Genomic DNA, 23,064 nt, shown 5'->3' with positions numbered 1-23,064 from the left:
ACAAAAACTTTACCCTACCTTGTTAGTATGACCATTAATTTCAAGAAGCACTAAATGAAACATGCAAACAAATTACCAGAAACCACAACCGGGTATTGTCAAGAACAGTAAAAAACCTTCGCTGTAAATAAATATAGGAAAGTAAAAATACCTGTATACTTGCATTGTAGACTAAGCTGTACGCAACAGGGTGGGCAGGGAGGAAGTAGGGTGAAAATTTCTGACGCGTTTTATGATCAAGAGCACTTTCTCAATGACATAGATTACTAGGGAAAACATAATCGGCTTTTATTTAAGAACTACAAAGGACTGAAACATGCAGCCGGTAACTTTGATTTAGGAGTTTTACACTGTAAATAAATGGATGTGGTTTATGTAGTACCATATATAGGTCCATAAATGTTATTTTCTTCAAAGAAGATTTCACATATTATCAAAGGAAGTATAGTGGCCTATTTTTTTTCTACCAATCATTTTTTTTTCTGTTAATGCTATAGTATTATACAGTATATTTTAACCATTGAGTATTGACCAAAAAACAATAGAAGACATTCATTTGATTTTTTTTTTCAAAGCTACATCTTATTAGATAAGTGAATTATTATCTAAATGACATGTTTACATGGGTAATTGTTGGTTATTAATTATCTTGAAAATCTGATACCTATAGGAATTCGTATCCCCCCCAGCTATTTCCTTTTTTGTGTGTGTGATGTCATTGCTTGCTACATAAGATTTTACAAAGACGAAACCCTCTCTCCTTCTCATATCTCACTAGTTTGATTGACTCTCTGACATGGACAGAATTGGATTAGTATAAAGGAAATTCTAGAATGACAAATATGTCATAGGTCTCAGATTTACCATGTAATTGATCATGTGTATAATGCTGAGTTTGAATGAGCTGTGAACATGTAAGCACTTATGATACACTAAGATGAATTCTGCCTGTTCACCAAAATCTTATAAATAACAAATCTTGTTCCCTTTAAATATTTTTATATGATTATTAGAAGGCATGAATTGTATTTCAATTTTTTTTCGGTTGCATTTATATACACATGTGCATAATTGTGATAATTTTCGGGAATATGTAAGCAAAAATCCCAAATCATATTAATATTATAATTCTGTGCACAATTGTAAGAATATAAGATTTAGAGATTGGGAGAGACCTTAGCACAAAATACGTTTTAACCTAGATGAATAGGGATAAAAAAATGTGTTTTTATTTCTTTTGCGTTAGATACATACAAATTATGACATGCTAAATTGTGAAAGAAGTATTTGTAATTTTCCCACTTTTTATAATATTTTATTGCATGAAATAAGCATGCACGTGTCTACAAAACAAAGTCATATATGGGTGTATGTGACAAAACAACAGGTGATAAACCACGCCAAACAGAACTGAAAAAAAAAACACACGGTTATACTCAATCTTAACAATAACCCAATAATGTATCGCCTGTTGTTTTGTCCCATTTCTGTATCTTACGCAAGGTTTGGGAATCCTTGTAGCTTTACTGCTGCCTGTTCACATTATAGCGAGCGCATACACCTGCCTTTTTTCTGTACATATATAGGTGTGTGTCCATAAATAAATAACAAAACAAAATGATGTGTATATGCTACATTAGAAAGGAGGAAACAATGTTTTGAAACAAATCTCATTGTAAACATCCTAAAATTGCTCCAATCTGAAAATTAAACACTAACTCTTGTCCTGAAGGAGTTAAGTCAAACATAGCCAACGTGTATTCATCTAGTTGTTGTGGACGTTCGATACCCAGGATGCTTTGCAAGACAATAGATCCTTGTTGGTAGCATTCCACTCATTGTGATACTGGAAGTCCATTAATTCGTATTCAAACCATAGTCAATAGGCTTGCAAAGCATCATGAGTTGTATTTTAATAACTGGTGGGTTACCAATGACATATTTCTTATTATGTTTTTTCAAGGTAAATTTAGTTAGGCTTTGGAGAAGACAGAGAAATGTTAGCTAATAAGCGCAGTTAAAATATATCAGATAAACTTACCTATCTTAACTTAACTTACTGACTTCTTCTTGGTGTCCCTGATGTGGTGACTCTTACATATTTTCCCAATTGATGATCATGGATTTTCAATAGAATATCAGTCAACACCATTTTTTTTGTAGTCTCTGTATTCATATTTTAATTCAGATACCACTTTGTGGTTTAAATACTAACCAGTTAATCGGGATGATTTGGATACCCAATCTAACTATTTTTGAAACATAAATTGCTGTTCCAAAATGTGTTTTTAAAATCATTACAACTATTTGTATAATTTTTATTTATAAAATGTTATATAGTCAGTTACAATAGTTTACATACTTTGGTAAAAAAAAAAATATATATATATATATATATATATATATATATATATATATAAAGAAAAAGGTAGATAGCACTCCACGGACTCAATCTTCAAATAAAAATTAACTTTTAATGCTCCAAGTTAAAAAATCAACGTTTCAGTCTGACCAATCAGACTTTCATCAGGACCTGGTCAGACTGAAACGTTGATTTTTTAACTTGGAGCATTAAAAGTTAATTTGTATTTGAAGATTGAGTCCGTGGAGTGCTATCTACCTTTTTCTTTATATCTTCGCCAGACAAGCACCCGGCACTAAATATTGTCTTCAGTGAGTGAAACACTACTTGTATTTTTTTTTATTGTATATATATATATATAAAATTGTGCCCCACTTCTGACTACTACACACATTTTGAAGTTTAGTGAGAATTTTTGGTTGAACAAATACAATAGTTTAAAGTCCAAAGCTTTCCAAATTCCTCAGAATCAGGGATTTCCCTCAATTGACAATGCCAGTAAAGCAAACCCATTTCTTTCAGTAAATCCCATTGTATCTTCATACTCTTGCCTTTGTCCTTTTTACATTTACATATGTATGCCTTAGGAGTATTGTAATTCGCTTGCAAATCAGACGAGAATTAAAGCATTTGAAAGCCACTGTACGAACCCCCGATTTCAGCTTAAAGGCTTTATTATATTAACTGGGAATAAATGATCACGTTTTCCTACGAATGTTACTATTACTTATTTATTAACAGACAACATATTGTACATGGGAAATCTCACACCAGGAACTCAATATACTGAAATACAAAATGATTATGAAAAACAGCGATGGCTTTTGCACAAATAATAATATCCAACCCTAGGTATGAAATTAACCTTCTTGAAAATGAATCTTTTCAGCTTCCAGAGTGGGACTAAATATTGGCACGCACTCAGGGCCATCTTTAATATTGATTGGGCCCTGGGCAAGCATTTGCTTGGGCCCCCTGGACCCACTCCCTGGCATGCAATCATGCCTCCACCCCAACGCAGTGGACGAACTAAAGTAGAAAGAGTCCTGGTGCAAGAATTTCATTTGGACCCCCAATTGCAAGGTTGGAAAGAAGGTAGAACCCTATCTGTCGTGCAACTCCAACAATGTATTGACAGCTGGGGCTCTACCAATTTCCCATGCTTGCAGGGTTGTATTTAGCACTGTGTTTGTATGTAAACATTTTTTTTTGTATGGAGTATGTTTGTGTGAATGTGTTTGTATGTAGTATTAGAGTTTGAATGCAAGTGTACATTTAAGTATAGTGCTGGTTTTTGAATGTAGGGGTTTGTTTATATATAATTTTGGTGTTTAACACAGAGGTGTGTTTGTATGAAGTGTTGACTTTCAATGCAGGAGTGTGTTTGTATGTAATGTTGAAGTTTGAATGGAGGGGTGTATTTGTTTTTTTTGTTGGTGCTCAGACACAGGTAAACACGCTGACACACAAGCAGATACACACACTGACTACATACAGATACGCACACAGATAAACTAAACAGAGACATACTGACACACATGAAAACATACAATGATAGACACACTGACACACACACTGACACAAACTGTCACACAGGCACATACGATGACAAACATACTGACACACAGATATGTATACTGACACACACACAGGCACAAACACTGATAGATTTACTGACACACACAGGCACATATACAGACATACTAACACACACACAGTATCTCTATCAGCGTAGGTGGCTATGTGTGTGTCAGTATGTCTGTATATGTGCCTGTGTGTGTGTCAGTATATCTATCAGCATAAGTGCCTGTGTGTGTGTGTGTCAGTATGTCTGTATATGTGTGTGTGTGTGTCAGTATGTCTATCAGTGTATGTGCCTATGTGTGTGTGTCAGAATGTCTTTCAGTGTATGTATCTGTGTGTCAGTATGTTTGTCATTGTATGTGCCTGTGTGTGTCAGTATGTCTACCAGTGTGCCTGTGTCAGTATGTATATCAGTGTATGTGCCTGACACACACACACACACACACACACCCACACACACAGACACACTGGAAGACATACTGACACACAGGCACATACACTGGCAGACATACTGACACACACAGACACATACACTGATAGACATACAGACACATACACTGTCAGACATACTGACACACACAGACAAATACACTGGCAGACATACTGACATACACACACAGATATACTGACACACACAGACACATACACTATCAGACATACTGACACACACAGACACATACACTATCATACATACTGACACACACACTGTCAGACATACTGACATACACACACACACACATACACTGTCAGACAGACATACTGACACATACAGACACATACACTATCAGACATACTGACACACACACAGACACATACACTATCAGACATACTGACACACACACTGTCAGACATACTGACATACACACACACACATACATACTGACACACACAGACACATACACAGATACACGGACAGACAAACTGACATACATATAAAATTTACATGTTAAGCCCACCCTCCAGTTTCCTACCTTTTGCTGGAGGGTGGCATCCCTGGGATCCAGTGTGCTGCCTGAGGATGATGTGAGTGAGAAGCCCCCATCCTCACTGCCTCCTCCTCCTCCCTCCCGTGCAGGTCCTTCTTCTCCCGCGCAGCAGCTCTTTATGGGAGGAAGTGACGCTCGGCACTCACTTCCTCCCATCGCTGCCGAAAAGCTAGGGGCCCGGTCGCGCTGTTAAAGGGCCACAGCGCCCGACCGGGCCCCTGCTAGTACAAGCCCACTGGGTGGCCCTAAGTGCATGGGCCACCCGGTGGGACTCCTTACAGTGCGGGGCCCGCCTAAAGCGGCCGGGAAACATTTTTTTTTTTTTAGGGCAGCGGGGCCTACGGGACAGCTGCCTTGGGCCCCCAGGAGTAATTGGGCCCGGGGCAGCTGCCCCGTTTGCCCCGTGTTAAAGACGGCCCTGCACGCACTCGTTTTGCACCTACGACTGCCACCCACAGTCTGAATGAAAAGGAATTCACACAGTGTTGCCTTTCATTTTACCTTGGAATTTTGATATCATCTCAATGAGACAAGTATTCTGTAAACACTGTACTGAAAAAATCTTTGCAGTTCAAGAAAATGTACATTATATGAGATAACTGACAGGTAGTTTGATTCGAAAAAGTGCTTTATAAAAACTGGTTGTCATTATTATATGTATATATATATAATTATAAAGTATTTGTTTTATTTATTCAGATGGCATCATTCATGTAAATGAAAAATAACTGAAAATCTAGGATATAATAGTCAATTCGGAAATATTCTCAGATGGATTTGATATTTTGACTTAATTTATTTTTTGATCAAAATTCCTACTTTAGCTAATTCCTATTCTGTAGTACTTCTCCAGGGTTATAGAGGTTATTTAAAAAATGTGGACTATGGGAGACACAAAATCTACTGATATATCCTTTGGTAAAGTTTTAAATGCACCATGACCACTTCAGCTTATTGAAGTGTTTTTTGTGCCACGGTACTGTCTAAGTAAGCAATAGGGCTTCGAAGAAGAGCTTGTGGCACCACTTTAAACTATGTCATTCAAAGACCTTGGAGTTATATCTCCTCATTTTCAGTACCCAGCACACTATCGGCTGATTGGTGCAGGCCAGGCTTAACGTGCACAGCACTAATGTTCAGAGAGATTGGGGCAGTTTCTGGACCTCCATGCACTTACTCCCAGCGAGTAGTGTCTGCAAGTCTATACAAGTTATCATTGATATACTGCCTCATTGGTACGGGTTGGTATGCACGCCAGGAATTGTGACCTAGCTTGGATGTGGAGCTTAGAACTCTGTTTAAAGCTGGATTTTGTCAGTTTCACAAATAAGTCCACATTAACAGATGTTACTTTGGTACAATAACCCCTATAACAAGCTGATGCCTAGAGAACTATTTTTAAAATATAAAGAAAATGACCAAGTATGGTTAAGAAATGATGTAGCTGTTTTATTAATTTCACGGTTTCATGCAAAATACTGAATCATTCAAGCAATTTTCAATCATGGATATTCACTAAACTAGGTATTGGAAACTGCAGGACAATGCAGCAAGATTGGAAAAGCTCGAGTGTTTTCCAGGATAGAATATTATGACTTACATGTATGATTGTCTACAAATCTTGATTTAAAAATATCAGCAAATGTTAGACTGCCATTATCATTTTTTATGGGTTTTTTTTTAACCAAATTAGTAGTTTTGAAGGTATGGTTAGCTGACATTTTATGGCAGTTCATCTTTAATATGCCTCCAAATGGTCCAAAATTGTGGGTCAGTCCTCATTTTCAGATCCTGTCCTGCTGTCCCAACTTTGTTCCCTTGTGTCCCTGCTTTTGGGTGTATAGGTGAAGTATTGTGTGTATAGGGGGTTTAATGTGCATAGGTGTATAGGTTGTAATGTGTGTGTGTGTGTACAGGAGTATAGTGTGTGCATAGCGTGTGTTGAGTGTGTATAGGGGTACAGTGTGTGCACAGGGGGTGTAGTATGTGTATAGTGGTATAGTGTGTGTATTTAAAGGGGATATTGAGTAATATATACGCAATATATACAGTAATAAGTACATATTGTATGTATGTGTGAGTGCATATGGGTGTAGTGTGTGTTTACAGGGGGTATAGAGTGTGAAAAGTGTGTGAGTGTAGTATATGTTTATAGAGGGCATACAGTGTGTTTGTGAGTGCCTGGTGTTTCAGAGCATTTATATGGGTTGCCATGGCAATGCTGTGGCAATATTGGAGCTCACAAGAGGGAAAGACAGAGGCTACCCTTCATGCTACCCGGAGGCTGCCTGGCTCACTTTCCCAGTCATTTATACCCTCCAGCCCATGAAGGGACAAAGCTCCCTCTCCCCATCCATACTCAGTCTGGGCATGCATGCAGCATATACATTCTGTATAAATGCAACATATACAACCTATATACATGCAGCACATACATTCTATACATATAGCCCATAGACTGATTAGCCACAACATTACAACCATCTGCCAGATATTGTGTAAATCAGAAAAGGTTGACTACTAAATATGACTAAATTGACTAAATTGACTACTAAGAAAGACTGAATATACACTATTTTGAATACCCTGGGTTGTTTACATTTAAAAATGGTTTGCCATGATGTGGGTAATTCTTAATCCTGAGCTGTCCTACGGTCTTAAAGGCAACATAGGCCCAGCAAACCAATCTGGCAATTTTAATGTGTAAAAAATGTAAATGGGAAGCTCTTTATTTGACCATGTAACATTTTAAAACACCATAAAAGCTATACATGGGGGGCATAGTTGGCTCATGGGGCATCAAAGCATACAAAGTAGAAACGTGCAATTTGTATAGTCCTGAATGTACATTCATACGAATTTCATGCCATTTGGACCTTCGGATGCTTCCGAAGTGCCGAAGTCCCAAAGTGCCGAAGTTCCGATGTGACGAAGTTCGGTAGTTCGGAAGTGCCGAAACTCCGAAGCGCCAAAGTGATTCAGATTTCTGAAAAGTGGCAAAACAAGAGAGAGGGGGGGAAAATTACATGAATAATAAGCTTAATCCTTTTGTGCAATGACGTCATATTCTGTATGTGTCACATTGCGGCTACTAGCGGACCCTGAAGGATGTGTGCCTGGTATGGGATGTTTGTCACATGCAGTCTTGCACAGTCTCTATTGCGCATGACTGCATTGGACAAACATCCTTAGCCAATTATTATATAGGATATATAAAGTAGACATGTGCAATTCGTTTTGTTTTGAATGTACATTCATCCAAATTTCATGCCATTTTACAAATGTCGAAGTTCTGAAGCGCCCAAGTTCCGAAGCGACAACGTTCGGCATTTCTGAAGTGCCAAACCAAACCAAATGCCATTGGTCCAAATTGCTGAAGCAGACACATTTTTTTACTTACCCGATCCGAACAGAACTGAAATCTTTTGCAAATGCACATCCCTAATACAAATGTATGTGTTTTAGTGCAGTAAATTGCCATTCACAGTTAAAATGCCTTGCAGAACTAAGAAAAAAAAAATTCTATTCATACTAAATTATGTGACATGAAAGCCCTGTTTTCTCGTACTTAAGGGGTTAATATGAAACATAAATATGTAAATATGAAATTGTAATGGTTGGTTTGTTTTGGACTTCCATTCGGAAGGGGTGGATCCAGTGCCTGAATTCGGTAGGGGCACTGAACGTTTTTGCGTCAGATTTTTTCTTTAGAAAATTGACACATACATTTGCACAAACACAGATACACATACTTACAAACCTAGTGACAATTTCAAATACATACATACATCTACATATACACAGATTCAGACTCAAACATATGTCCAAATACAAATATCTAAACCTACGTACAAACAGATACATAGACATAGACAACCGCACACAGCTAGAGACAAAGTGCACAACATGGCTACAGGTATTTAATAGGATAGTCATTCATTCATCCCCTGCTGATGGGAAGACGTAAATGCCCCTGACGTCTTTGGGGAACATTTGCCCTGCTACTCCCCCCTTGATCATAGTGCAGAATGTGATGTACATGCACAAATATACACATATCCAAAGTGAAATTTGTGTCTAGCTAATAATGATTGGTGACTTTCCTCTGATGACTTTAGTATATTTTCCATATAAATATTAAGTATGTAAGTGATACATCAATATAATAATATACACCAATATTATAGCTTTGCATGTAGGTATGCATAGGCATGCCATAAACATGTGATCTGATCAGGGTGGTGACTTCATATTCTGCTGTATCCTTTAGGATTTGTTGACACATCAATATACCGTATATACTCGAGTATAAGCCGACCCGAATATAAGCCGAGGCCCCTAATTTTACCCCAAAAAACTGGGAAAACTTATTGACTCGAGTATAAGACTAGGGTGGGAAATGCAGCAGCTACTGGTAAATTTCTAAATAAAATTAGATCCTAAAAAAAATATATTAATTGAATATTTATTTACAGTGTGTGTATAATGAATGCAGTGTGTGTATGAGTGCAGCGTGTGTGTATGAGTGCAGTGTGTGTATGAGTGCAGTGTGTGTGTGTGTGTATATGAGTGCAGTGTGTGTGTGTGTATATGAGTGCAGTGTGTGTGTGTGTGTATATGAGTGCAGTGTGTGTGTGTGTATATGAGTGCAGTGTGTGTGTGTGTATGAGTGCAGTGTGTGTGTGTGTGTATATGAGTGCAGTGTGTGTGTGTGTGTATATGAGTGCAGTGTGTGTGTGTGTGTATATGAGTGCAGTGTGTGTGTGTGTGTGTATATGAGTGCAGTGTGTGTGTGTGTGTGTGTGTGTATATGAGTGCAGTGTGTGTGTGTGTGTGTGTGTATATGAGTGCAGTGTGTGTGTGTGTGTATGAGTGCAGTGTGTGTGTGTGTGTATGAGTGCAGTGTGTGTGTGTGTGTGTATATGAGTGCAGTGTGTGTGTGTATATGTGTGTTGCAGAGCCTTGGGGGGGTGGGCAATTTTATTATTATTTTTTACATTATTTTAATATTTTTTTTTCATTATTTTTTTTATTTACTTATTTTTTTTAATTATTTTCATATTTTTTTTATTATTATTTATTATTTGTAATGTTATTTTTTTTAATTATTATTAATTTATTTTTGTTTCGTCCCCCCTCCCTTCTTGCTAGCTGGCCAGGGAGGGGGGCTCCTTCCCTGGTGGTCCAGTGGGGTTGGTAGTTCAGTGGGGGGGCTGTAGGGGCTGCAGAGATGTTACTTACCTTTCCTGCAGCTCCTGTCAGCTCTCTCCTCCTCCGCGCGGTCTGTGCAGCTCCCTCTGTTTGCTCACACTGTAAGTCTCGCGAGAGCCGCGGCTCTCGCGAGACTTACACTGGGAGCTGACCGAGGTGCTGAACGGACGGCGCGGAGGAGGAGAGAGCTGACAGGAGCTGCAGGACGGGTAAGTAAGATCTCTGCCAGCCCCCTCTCCCTCAGTCTGTATTATGGCAATGCAAATTGCCATAATACAGACTATTGACTCGAGTATAAGCCGAGTTCCGGTTTTTCAGCACAAAAAATGTGCTGAAAAACTCGGCTTATACTCGAGTATATACGGTAGTTAGTTTTATATATTTTTACAACATTTCAGCCCTTGTCAGAAGACTTTATTACTTTGTCATGACACACATTGTTTCTATAATAACAACTTGAGCTCTCAATTTTCAGAAAGATCCATAAAGTCATGAAATACATCATGCTCATATCTAGATAAGCCTGTGTCTCTAAGCTCCTTATTCTCCTTTATTGATAGTTCCATCTTCCTGGAATAAATAAATGCTACCTTCTCATATAAACTTATATATAAACTTACTGTAGATGGGTTTTCGGTTTTCGAATCTATTGTAATCTGTAATATCAAAAACGGTTAATTTTTATTTGACTAAATTTGTCATTTTGGTCTTAAATGTTTTTTTTTCTGTTATTTGTTGTAGGCCTAGACTTTCTGATACTATAAGTGTGGTGCTGAGGATCCTGGTATAAAAAGATGATTTGATTTACACTGACAGTGAATTAAAGACTAGTGCATGGAACAATGTGTGCAGAGAAAAATTGCTTCAGTCAATTTGGGGTTTGTCCATGTGACATTTAAGTTTGAACAAATCTAGTCCATGCATCAGTTTTGGATGAACCAAAATGATGTGGAAATTGACTAGCCAGTGTACTGCAAAATGTAAATATTTTCTAAACGTTTTGCTCCACTTAGTTCATAAATTATGCAAGAAAAATTGTCCAAAAAGAGGAGGAGCAGTAAAAAAAATATATTTATATATTATATATTTCAATTTAATAACTATAGAATATATGCACACATAAATTTATATAAATGCCTTTTTTTTTGCAAATTATATTCAATCTTGATACAGGCCCAGGTGGAGCAGAAATGTATATTTTCTGGTAAGCCAAGCGCCAGCATTAAAACCACTGACAAGTGAAGTGAATAATATAGATTATATTGTTGCAATGGTACCTGTCAAGGGATGGGTGGAATATATGAGGCAGCAAGTGAACAGCCAGTTCTTGGATTTTATGTGTTGGAAACAGGAAAAATAGGCAAGCGAAAAATTCTGAGTGACTTTGACAGGGCCAAATAGTGATGGCTAGACGACTGTCAAAGCATCTTTAAAATGGCAAGTCTTGTGGTGTAGTTATTAGTACTTACCAAAAATGGTGCGAGGAAGGACAACCGGTGAACCAATGTTAGTGTCATTGGCGCCCAGGGCTCATTAACGCATGTGGGGAACAAAGGCTAGCCTGTCTGGTTTAATCACACAGAAGAGCTAGTGTAGCTCAAATTGCTGAAAAACTTAATGCTGGCCATGATATAAGGATGTCACAGACCGGTCAAAGTGCCAATGAGGACCCCTGTCCACCATCGAAAACACCTTCCATGGGGACGTAAACACCAAAACTAGACCATGTAACACTGGAAGATGATGGTCGGGTCTTATGAATAACATTTTCTTTTAGATTAGGTGAATGAATCACGTTTTGTTTCAAACTGTATGCAATTCCTGGCCATTGTAAATGATTGGAAGATATACTCAGCACTCTGGGTGACTTTTTATTGCACCATCAAGATTGTTAACTATATTTTTTGTCTTGTTACTACTTTTAATATACACTATTATGTGTATTTTCACTTTATTTCACTTTAACCTTGATGGGATATTTTGCAATAATCTATGGTCGTGCAATAACATTTTTAACTGGGTGTGTGGGTTAAATGTCTTTTGGTTCTTTTGACATAAGTATAATAATTTTTTTTTTTTAAATCTACATTTTCCAGATTAAAATGTTTTCTTTGTCATATCACCGGTATATATTTCAGTTAATTATGCAAACACATACACAGGAGTCATGTTTGTGTAAACTAATCAGATCTCGTGGAATCTGTCAGATTAGAATTTTATGTGTGCTTTGTGAAGAATATTGCACCGGGTGCTCAGGAAAATGTATCACAGCATTGATTTTCATTAAAACACCGTTCGACTCCTGATCCGCTAGATCGAATCACACTGAGTGTGAAAAAAGGCAGCGACTGAACAATCTGATCGCTCAGCAAAACAAATTGCTGTGTATATAGTGAATGCATTTAAGATCGTATTGCCAAGGTTTCAAGTGACAAACTTGATGTAAGTGTATGTGTATCATACAACCTATAAATGATTACTATGGTTTAATTCTCTTGGACAGAAATGGAATATTCTACAACCAATATGACTCATCTTGAGATTTTATAATAATGAGGCCCCAGAACTCTAGATTGTCTGCTATGAGCTGGGCCTCTTTATATTACTGTCTGTGTTTTGCAACACCTGTTAGAATTGTCTTTTCCTGTTTCCCTGTTACATGATACCCCACTGCGCAGCACTACTGAATCTGTTTACAATTAAAAAAAAATGTTATTAATACTTGCAAAATAAACCATATCCAGTGATAAATGAGAATGTCTCTGTAAATCGAGTGAAATTATAGCGCAGCTGTGACTATCACACCCGATGCTGTTTAGCAAAGATCATCTTAAGGTTTCGAATAGGCCCATTACTGCCATATCACGTATGAGAAATGCAACGAACCATGTGGGAATACTAAAGACACATTAATAACCCATGAACGCTAGCACAGTTCTCGTGCTGATTTTTTTTTGTGTGCATAATGCATAGGTAGATACTCAATGAAAAAGTGAAAATAGAATTGTAATGCTAATCCTAGTATTACCTTTGGTTTGCACAAAAATTGGAAAGTCTGTTTTAATATTTATTAATTGAAAATTACTTTATAGCTTTTTTTTTGTACAGGTTTATAGAAAGATAACAGAATTTTCACAATGGGTGTAAAATGTGCAAAATATATATTCCCAATGTAAGTTGGAGGAACATTTGAGAGTTCAAATCCTGACCATATATTAAATATTTAAAAATGATAGTGATACACGCATATATTAGCTTTTGTTAAATAAATACTTATTCCAACTCAACATTTTTCTACTGTAAATTTATTAGTTTTATTTTCTTGTTTGCTTTTTAAATTAATTTCTTTCAAGTATTTTTTTGATAGCTAGTCTATAGAATTTGGAAGGGTTGAATGAGTAATGCAATAAATACGCACTAAATATTATGAGACAAGGTATTTTCCTAAACCATTGCAATGAAAAGGAATAATCCGTACAGTACCGTATATACTCGAGTATAAGCCGAGTTTTTTAGCACATTTTTTGTGCTAAAAAAACCCAACTCGGCTTATACTCGAGTCAGAGTCTGTATTATGGCAATTTGCATTGCCATAATACAGACAGGGGGAGAGGGGTGCTGGCAGAGCTGTACTTACCTTTCCTGCAGCTCCTGTCAGCTCTCTCCTCCTCCGCGCCGTCCGTTCAGCACCTCGGTCAGCTCCCAGTGTAAGTCTCGCGAGAGCCGCGGCTCTCGCGAGACTTACAGTGTGAGCTGACAGAGGGAGCTGACCGGACGGCGCGGAGGAGGAGAGAGCTGACAGGAGCTGCAGGAAAGGTAAGTACAGCTCTGCCAGCACCCCTCTCCCCCCACTGAACTACCAATGCTGGACCACCAGGGAAGGAGCCCCCCTCCCTGCCATGTAGCAAGCAGGAAGGGGGGACAAAAAAATAATAATTAGTAATAATAAAAAAATAATAATAATAAATAAATAATAATACAATAATAATAATAATAATTAAATTAAATGAATAAAAATAATAATAATAAATAATAATAAAAAAAATTAAAATAATAAAAAAAAAATTGCCCACCCCCCCAGCAAGGCTCTTCAACACACACACACACACACACACACTACACTCATACACACATACTGCACTCATACACACACACTGCATTCATACAGTCACACTGCATTCATACACTCACACTGCATTCATACACACACTGCATTCATACACTCACACTGCATTCATACACTCACACTGCATTCATACACACACGCTGCACTCATACACACACTGCATTCATACACACACGCTGCATTCATACACACACGCTGCATTCATACACACACGCTGCACTCATACACACACGCTGCATTCATACACACACGCTGCACTCATACACACACTGCATTCATACACACACGCTGCATTCATACACACACGCTGCATTCATACACACACGCTGCACTCATACACACACGCTGCACTCATACACACACGCTGCATTCATACACTCACACTGCATTCATACACTCACACTGCATTCATACACTCACACTGCATTCATACACACACGCTGCATTCATACACACGCTGCACTCATACACACGCTGCACTCATACACACACACTGCATTCATACACACACACTGCATTCATTATACACACACTGTAAATAAATATTCAATTAATATATTTTTTTAGGATCTAATTGTATTTAGAAATTTACCAGTAGCTGCTGCATTTCTCACCCTAGTCTTATACTCGAGTCAATACGTTTTCCCAGTTTTTTGGGGTAAAATTAGGGGCCTCGGCTTATATTCGGGTCGGCTTATACTCGAGTATATACGGTATATTATTATATTGTGACAATATTTTCCACAGCGCTTTACAATTATAGAATGGGGATATTTAGAGGTGAAGAAGGCCCTGCTCAAATGAGTTTACAATTTAGATTTGTATTTAAATCTTTATACCTGGTGTCCATTGGTTTGCTATTATGTTTGTGTATTGAATTGCTCCCTGTAGCTCTAAACTGATGCTGGGGCTGGGTTGATGTACAGGGTTGCGAGGGAGTTGTGCAGCTAGAGCACAGAGTGACTCCAGCAGCTTTCTCGCTAGGCGGGACCATCCCTACCTCCTGCTGGTTAAAACGCCTCTTTGTGTGTGTGTGTGTGTGTGTATGAATTAGACCTGTGACTGGCAGAAAAATGTCAGCCAAACCACTTTGTCAGAAAAAAACCCCAGGAAAGCAGAATTTTGTGCATGCGCTATGTCTGTTTGTCAGAGTTTTGGTTCAAAAATTATTTTGAAAAAATTATCATATGAACCAAAAGGGCATGAAAATTAGTGTAGGGCAAATATATATATACATAATATGAATATTATTTCTATATTTTGCAGTACACTTGTAGGTGCATTTTCCTGCCATTTGGTGCACAGATCATGACAGAAAAAGTAACCAATAAAGGGAAAATGATTAAAAGCAGAAAAAAATAATCTATATTTATATATGTATAATATTTATATTCATTATATAATACATAACTATATACAGATTCTTTTTAAACCGCTCCATGTTTTTTCAACCTATTGGTAACTTCTCAATAGATCTGTGAATAATATCAATATGCAGTGGCTGTTCCCTAGCCATTATTCATCCTTTTTCTCACCAATCATCTCTTTTTCTGTGTACCATGGACAGAATTCTGAACAAGAAATCTAACAAACATGTTCTTCGAATGAACAAGTAGTTTGGTTAGTGATTATTCTATACAAAAGGGTTTTAGTAGCAATGTCATGTGACGCACACAGGAAACATATTCTTTAGGTCGGGTGGGGGTCCAACATACATGTCTGCCCTGGATACTAGGTAACCTAGTAGTAGGCACAACTCTGCTTAGCAGTATAACTTCAACTTCTTATACCCAAGGTCACACATAGCACCAAGTGAACAGATGTACACTTATGAGGCTTCCAGATGTACACATGCACTCTTTTCCCAATTGCTCTGTATTTTTTTACAAAATGTATGTTTTTTATTTGAGTTGAGTTCGAGTTGAGTTGAGTTTATTTGGCCTTTCCCTTGTTTACAATATAAGTTATAAGAAAGAACATATTCAGTTTTATTTGCAGTAATTCACCATATACTTTATATACTTTATATGCTCCTTTATACATCAGAATTTGCAAAATACATGTACTGTCTCTTCTAATGTCTGAGGTTTGTGACAATTTATCTTGTTGGAGGGACAGGAATTCTTTTTTAATGTACTTATTTTCATTTATGTCTTTACATTTTTCCTTTTTATTTTATTTTTTTAATTTTTTATTATAAGATAGAATTTAATTTTAATTCCCAGAAAATGGGGCTTCATTGGCAATACCAAGTCGTATAAGTATATGTTTTTTTTTTTTCTATTTTTTTTTTAACTTTTGTTATAGTTATGGAAGACAGCCTCATGACAGCCTTTTTTGAGAAAGGTGCCGAATTGTATAGTGATGAGAATGTAATTTATTTTCCAGGGCATAGGATTGGGATATTAGGAGTTTTATTTTTAGATTTGAACAAAGGATATATCATGGCGTTCCTGGTCCTCTCTATGCAGGGCCGCCACCAGAAATTTAGGGGCCCCTAACTGAGCTCAGGGTCTGGGCCCCTGGGGGCCCGCCTCCAAAACCGCCCACAGAGACCGCCTCCAAATCCCGCCCACAGGAATACACACACAGACACAAACACATTCACTGATACAAAAGGACACAGATACACACACACACACACACACACGCATATAGGCATACATACTGACACACAAATACTGAGACATACACACATATACAGACACACAGGCGTACATAGTGACAGCCACATACTAACATAGTGACAGACACACATGCATAAGGACATACAGACACAGACACATTCATACTGACATACAGACAGACATTCATACTGACATACACACATTCATACTGACATGCAGACATACATAATGACATGCATACAGATAGACATACATGCATACATACATACATTCATACTGGCATACATACATTCATACAGACACTGACATCCATACATACACACATTCATAATGACATACATTCATACTGGCATACATGCATTCATACAGACACACATTCATAATGACATGCAGACATACATACACTGACATGCATACACATAGACATACATACATACAGACAGACATACACACATTCATAATGACATGCATACATACATACACTGACATTCATACACATAATGACATGCATACAGATAGACATACATTCACACACAGACATACATACACACAGACAGACATACACAGACATAGACACAAACAGACAGACATACATACACACACACAGACAGACATACATACACACAGACAGACATACAGACAGACATACATACACACAGACAGACATACAGACATACATACACACACATACACACAGACAGACATACACACAGACAGACATACACACAGACAGACAGACATACACACAGACAGACATACATACACAAATACATACACACAGACAGACAGACATACACACAGACAGACAGACAGACATACACACAGACATACATTCACACAAACATACACACATACACACATACATACACACAGACAGACATACATACACACAGACATACATACACACACAGACATACATACACACAGACATACACACACACATACATACACACACATACATACACACATACAGACATACAGACAGACAGACAGACATACAGACAGACAGACATACATACATACACAGACATACATACATACACAGACAGACATACATACATACACAGACAGACATTCACACACACACAGAGCTCATTTTCCAGCCACCCTCCTATTTCTTACCTTGTCTTTGCAGGAGTGTGGCTGGCTGGGGCTGATGGGACTGTCAGTCGGCTGGCTCTCCCTCTTCATTGTTGGGCGGGCGGGGCTCTCCCTCTTCATTGTCGGGCGGGCGATCCCTCCTCCCGTGCGGAGTGAGCTGGGAGGAAGTGCGGCGGCAATTTATTTTTTAAAGGGGCCCGGTCGCGCTATACCACGGCCACAGCGCTGACCGGGCCCCTGAAGATATGGGGCCCATCGGATGGCCCTGAGGCCACCCGATGGGCCCCATCAGCGTGCGGGTGCCACAGTTCCGCTGCTACACGTGGGGGCCGGGCCCCCCAGGGCCGCCGGGCCCGTGACAACCGTTATGGTTGTCACCCCCTGATGGCGGCCCTGTCTCTATGTGGGACACAGAATTGGGGCGAGGACATTTGGATTATCCTTTGCCCTTATATACAAGGAGATGAGACATCCACTGATACTTTTAGAAACAGTATATGCTGGGGAGTTCAGAACCATCCATTAAATAAACTGTTCCTGTGCACTGGTGGTAAAGTCTTTGGGTGTGATAGAATACCATTTTTTACATGGCAATAAAACTCAACACTTCCCAAGTTTTTATGTGAGCCACTTCCACTTATTCCTCTTCTCTAAGATATAGATTTAAAGTTTCAGTTACAACACATTTCTGTTATTATTGCATATATATATATATATATATATATATATATATATATATATAGCGCAAACATATTGCAGAGCACAATTATAAAAAGAAGAGGTGAGAGGTGAAGAAGGCCCTACTCAAACAACAGCTTACAAGTTTCCCCCTGGAAAAATAAGGAAGGGGGAGCATGACTGCTGCCCAAGATTGGGGGCTGGGTTAAAATGGATACATTTGTGGTTCTTAAGGAAAGGTAGAGGGAGGGGACTTACCAGTCAGCAGGATAAGTGAGGGCTCCTGACTGTTTTCTTACCTGACTGGCCCTGTAATTCAGAAAAGACAACATTTAAGGATCAAAAAAAAAAGAATTTTTTTTGGCTTATCACCTAAACGACAAATCTATACTGATACTGACTATCAGATTGCTGTTGTCATGGCTGCCACTGGAGCAGCATTGCAGGCACTCCTGCAATCTTACCTGGAGACCCACGGACAAGGGGCCCTGGAGGAGCTGATGTCGGGCGTGAGGAGGGTCCCCCAGGATTAGATGGCCGGTCAGACTGCATCCCGAGACGGACGGAGGGCCAGGAGATCGAGGCCTCCGCCGCGTCTTTCTCCAAGTCCTGTTTGGTGCCAGAGGAGGGGGAGAAGTGGCGGCTCAGCCGCGCAACAGATCCGGTGTCCGGTACCCAGGAGGAGTAGGATCCGTTCGGGTGATAGCGGCGGTGTCCAGGCCAAAGATGGCAGCGGAACCCAGGGTGATGAAAGGGCGGGAAGATCGCGCTCCCCACGCTATTCTCTTCCAGTCCGCACGGAAGTCGCGTCGGCACGTTCGGTGCGTGACGTGGACGCGGCCGGAAGCAACGTCAGCACGCAAGGAGCGTACGTGACGGCACCGCGCAGGAGAGTGCGGCCGTCACAGGCCTTGCGTTCCAGCATGATTCCTGCAGGAAGTGAGCCGGGAACCACGCGAACAGCGCCCAGGAGGGCAGCCGGACGGAGGAAAGGACACAGGAGTGCAAGCAGCAGCACCCAGGAGAGCAGATTGCGGTCGGGCCAGGAGGACGGCCGTGGATCACCCCAGTCATCAGGATCCAGTTCCTGTTCGGAGGAAGGTGATGCCCAGCATCCTCAGCCAGCCAGCGGTAAGTGTTGCGCTAGCGCTTGGAATGCGCTAGCTGGGGATAGTGTAGGTAGTGATTTAAGGGGTCAGGACATACTGGGGTTACTTAGGCCGGTGTTAGATAGGCTCCCGGGGGGGGGCCCTTGGGGTCCCCGGTTTCAAGTACTCTCCCTACACAGGCCCATGACCAGGATAGGGGTCAGTTGAATGCCCGGTCAGGTAGGGCGCAGGGGTTCTTGCCAGGTTGTGAGCTGTCCCCACTAGGGATGCATGTGGCGCTGGATGTTAGGGAAATAATTGTCAAGGGTGAATACGTGGATTTACTGTCCCTGGTTCCCCTGGACCGGGAGTCAGTGGATAGACCGCGGCGGGGGGATTCGGTGGACGGTGACAGAGGTAAGCAGCTGCCGCGTACGTTTGGGAACTGGCTGCAAGGGTTCTCCATATTCGCCAGTGTGCTGACGCGGGCCTTCCCTGAGAAGGCACCAGCGTTATTTGGGTATTTAGACCTAATATGGGGGCGTACAAGGTTTATGGGGGACAATGTTGGTTTCGTTATGACCAACAATTTCGCCAGAAGAGGGCGGTGTGTTCAGGTATGGACTTTGGGGTCCAGGACGGGAGCCTTTGGCTCTTGCTGATGACTCCCAGTTGTCCATCCCCCTTTCCGGGAGCAACCGGCACGCCGTCCAGTGCGCCGGCTGGACAGCGCAGGGGGGTCTGCTGGCTCTACAATGAGTCATTGCAAGTGGTTTGGATCATGCCGATTCAAGCACAAGTGCTCTCATTGTGGAGGGGCCCACCCTGCGCTGCGATGTTTCAAGAAGGGCAAGCACGGTAGGAGACCCAATAGGGAGGATCTCCCTAGAGCGGAGGATGCCAGTGAGCATGCTAAGGATGCTCCCTTGGCTCGACCGGTATCCCAAGAGTAAGGATACAGGGGTTCTGCTGGAGGGGTTTTCACAGCGTTTTGGATTCCGTTTGTTTATTCGGATTCCCCTTCGCTGGCGGACAACCTGCGTTCGGTTGTGGGAAAAGAGGCTATACTAGAGCATAAGTTGCGGAAGGAAGTTTGTTTGGGCAGGATGGCCGGTCTGTTTGACATGCCTCCATTTCCCAATTTGAAAAAATAAGGAAGGGGGAGCATGGCTGCTGCCCAAGATTGGGGGCTGGGTTAAAATGGATACATTTGTGGTTCTTAAGGAAAGGGAGAGGGAGGGGACTTACCAGTCAGCAGGATAAGTGAGGGCTCCTGACAATTCCCCCCCCACCCCCTGTTTCTGGGTTGTGGCATGTGTCTTGTTTTTTCTCGTCTTTGTGTTGTCATGGGTTGGCGGGTTTCCCTGAACAGCGCAGAAGAAAAAAGGAACTTTGGGGAGACGACATCCTGCAGGGAGCTGATGGCGAGGAGCCGGCTGTCGAGGCTCATGGTACAGAATTTGGGAGAACTGCCTGTTGGGAAACACCCAACAGCTGGCAGAGTTGGACCAAGTTAAAATTGTTATATTAAATAAAGCTGTGGCCGTTGCCCTTATCCACAAGAATGAAGTGTCACGTGTATTATTGGGGGGCAACGGGTTTTTGGTCGGGGACTGGTTGGGTCAGCAGTCATGAATACTTAGTGGTGGGGTGGGGTGGCCTGACCGGTGATCTTCTGGGTTCTATATATAGGATATATATAATAGAATCTATGTAGAATAGTTTGAAATATATGTGTTTATATAAATATATATATATCTCACATGGACTAGCACAAAAGACAAGCTCCTTTAGGGGTCTTTTTGGCTGAAGTGCTTCTTTCAACTGGTTTTAATCCATCTGGCTTACTTTAGCTACCTTGTTTATACATATACAGAATATTTTATGTTTCTCTAATATACCGCTTCTACGATCCTCCTTAGCTGCATTGGTTAATTTATAGCTGGTTAATACGTTTGAATGTATGGATCTATCTGCTTCTGGAGGAGGTTCCAGCATTTCCCCAGAATATCAGAGTAGATCTTACTGCATCTCACATAGTTCTTTTCCACTAAATAATTCCTTGCTAGATGTGTTGTTTTGTCATTTGCTGTAAGCTCTATTGATTTAGGTCAATGATTGGAGAGACTATCAGAGTTATTCAATAAACCATACATTGCTGGAATTCACTAAGGAGTTGCCAATTTCAGGCCAAAATTGCAGCTTTGGAAACCTTCCAGGTGAGGTTTTATATTTTTACAATTCCCTGGTTATATTATATTGTTGCAGAATAATTGTCCTCCATGTTAGGTTTGCTGAGGATTATGGGATTTGTCAACAGATGAATAGCCCTGTCTTAAAGAAGATTGTGTGTGTGTTATTTGTAAATAGTATGTACTAGAAATTAAGTTCAATTTAACCGTCTCTAAAACCCTCAGGACAATTTTCCACACCACCATAGCCTTGCACTTATGTTTAATTTGTGTGACAGCTTTGATACACTGAGTCTGCACTGTAATTTGATTAAAATGACCTTTCTCCATTTTCTCTCACAAACCAAACCTGGCCTTTAGCAGAATTAACCCTATGGCTTATAAGCATTTTTAGTGTAACAGGTAGTAAATATGTTAAATCCTAGCTAGTGTTTTGGACAGAGGGAATACCTCCTACTCCAGCACCCCTGCTGATCATTAGTGAGGTTAATTCTCCTCTGCACAGCTGCATTGAGGTTACCTGTCTATAGCTGATGAGGCGGGCAGGAAATGGGTTAACCCAGGGGAACTAATTAACTTTAGCTGTATTGTCAAATAGGTATATACACTGATATACGGTGAGGAGGAGAAAAAGGACCTAAGTCCCTATTTGGAGAGTTATGAAATGAGGGGGTCCCTACCTTTAATAAACCTAAGATGATAAGTAAAAAGACAGGAGGGGACCAAACAGGGATAGATGGAACCAGTCTGAACCATTATTATATGGTGAGAAAAATAGGTAGATTGGTAATAAGAAGGGGGGGGGGGGGGGGGGAGGGGGAAACCAGAGGAATAGGGGAAACAAATCTCCTTGGAATAACCAATACCCCAATGGCTCACCTTGAGTCCCAAATCCCCACTCCTAAAGGGGGCACAATACTTGCCCTGTATACCTCAGCACTGTAGAAAAACCATAAGTGCCTACCTATAACTCAATATCCTATCTGGCTACACAGCAGAGGATCAGGATATCGTGACCTGGTCCCATATGAAGGGGGGGGGGGGAGGTTTAGACAGGGGTGGGGGGAGGGAAAGAAACCAGAGGAATAGGAGAAATAACCCTCCTTGGA

Source organism: Pelobates fuscus, chromosome 3, assembly GCF_036172605.1.
Source record: "Pelobates fuscus isolate aPelFus1 chromosome 3, aPelFus1.pri, whole genome shotgun sequence".
Lineage (NCBI taxonomy): Eukaryota > Metazoa > Chordata > Amphibia > Anura > Pelobatidae > Pelobates > Pelobates fuscus.
The sequence above is the reverse complement of the archived record's forward strand: the minus strand, read 5'-3'. Positions refer to the sequence as shown.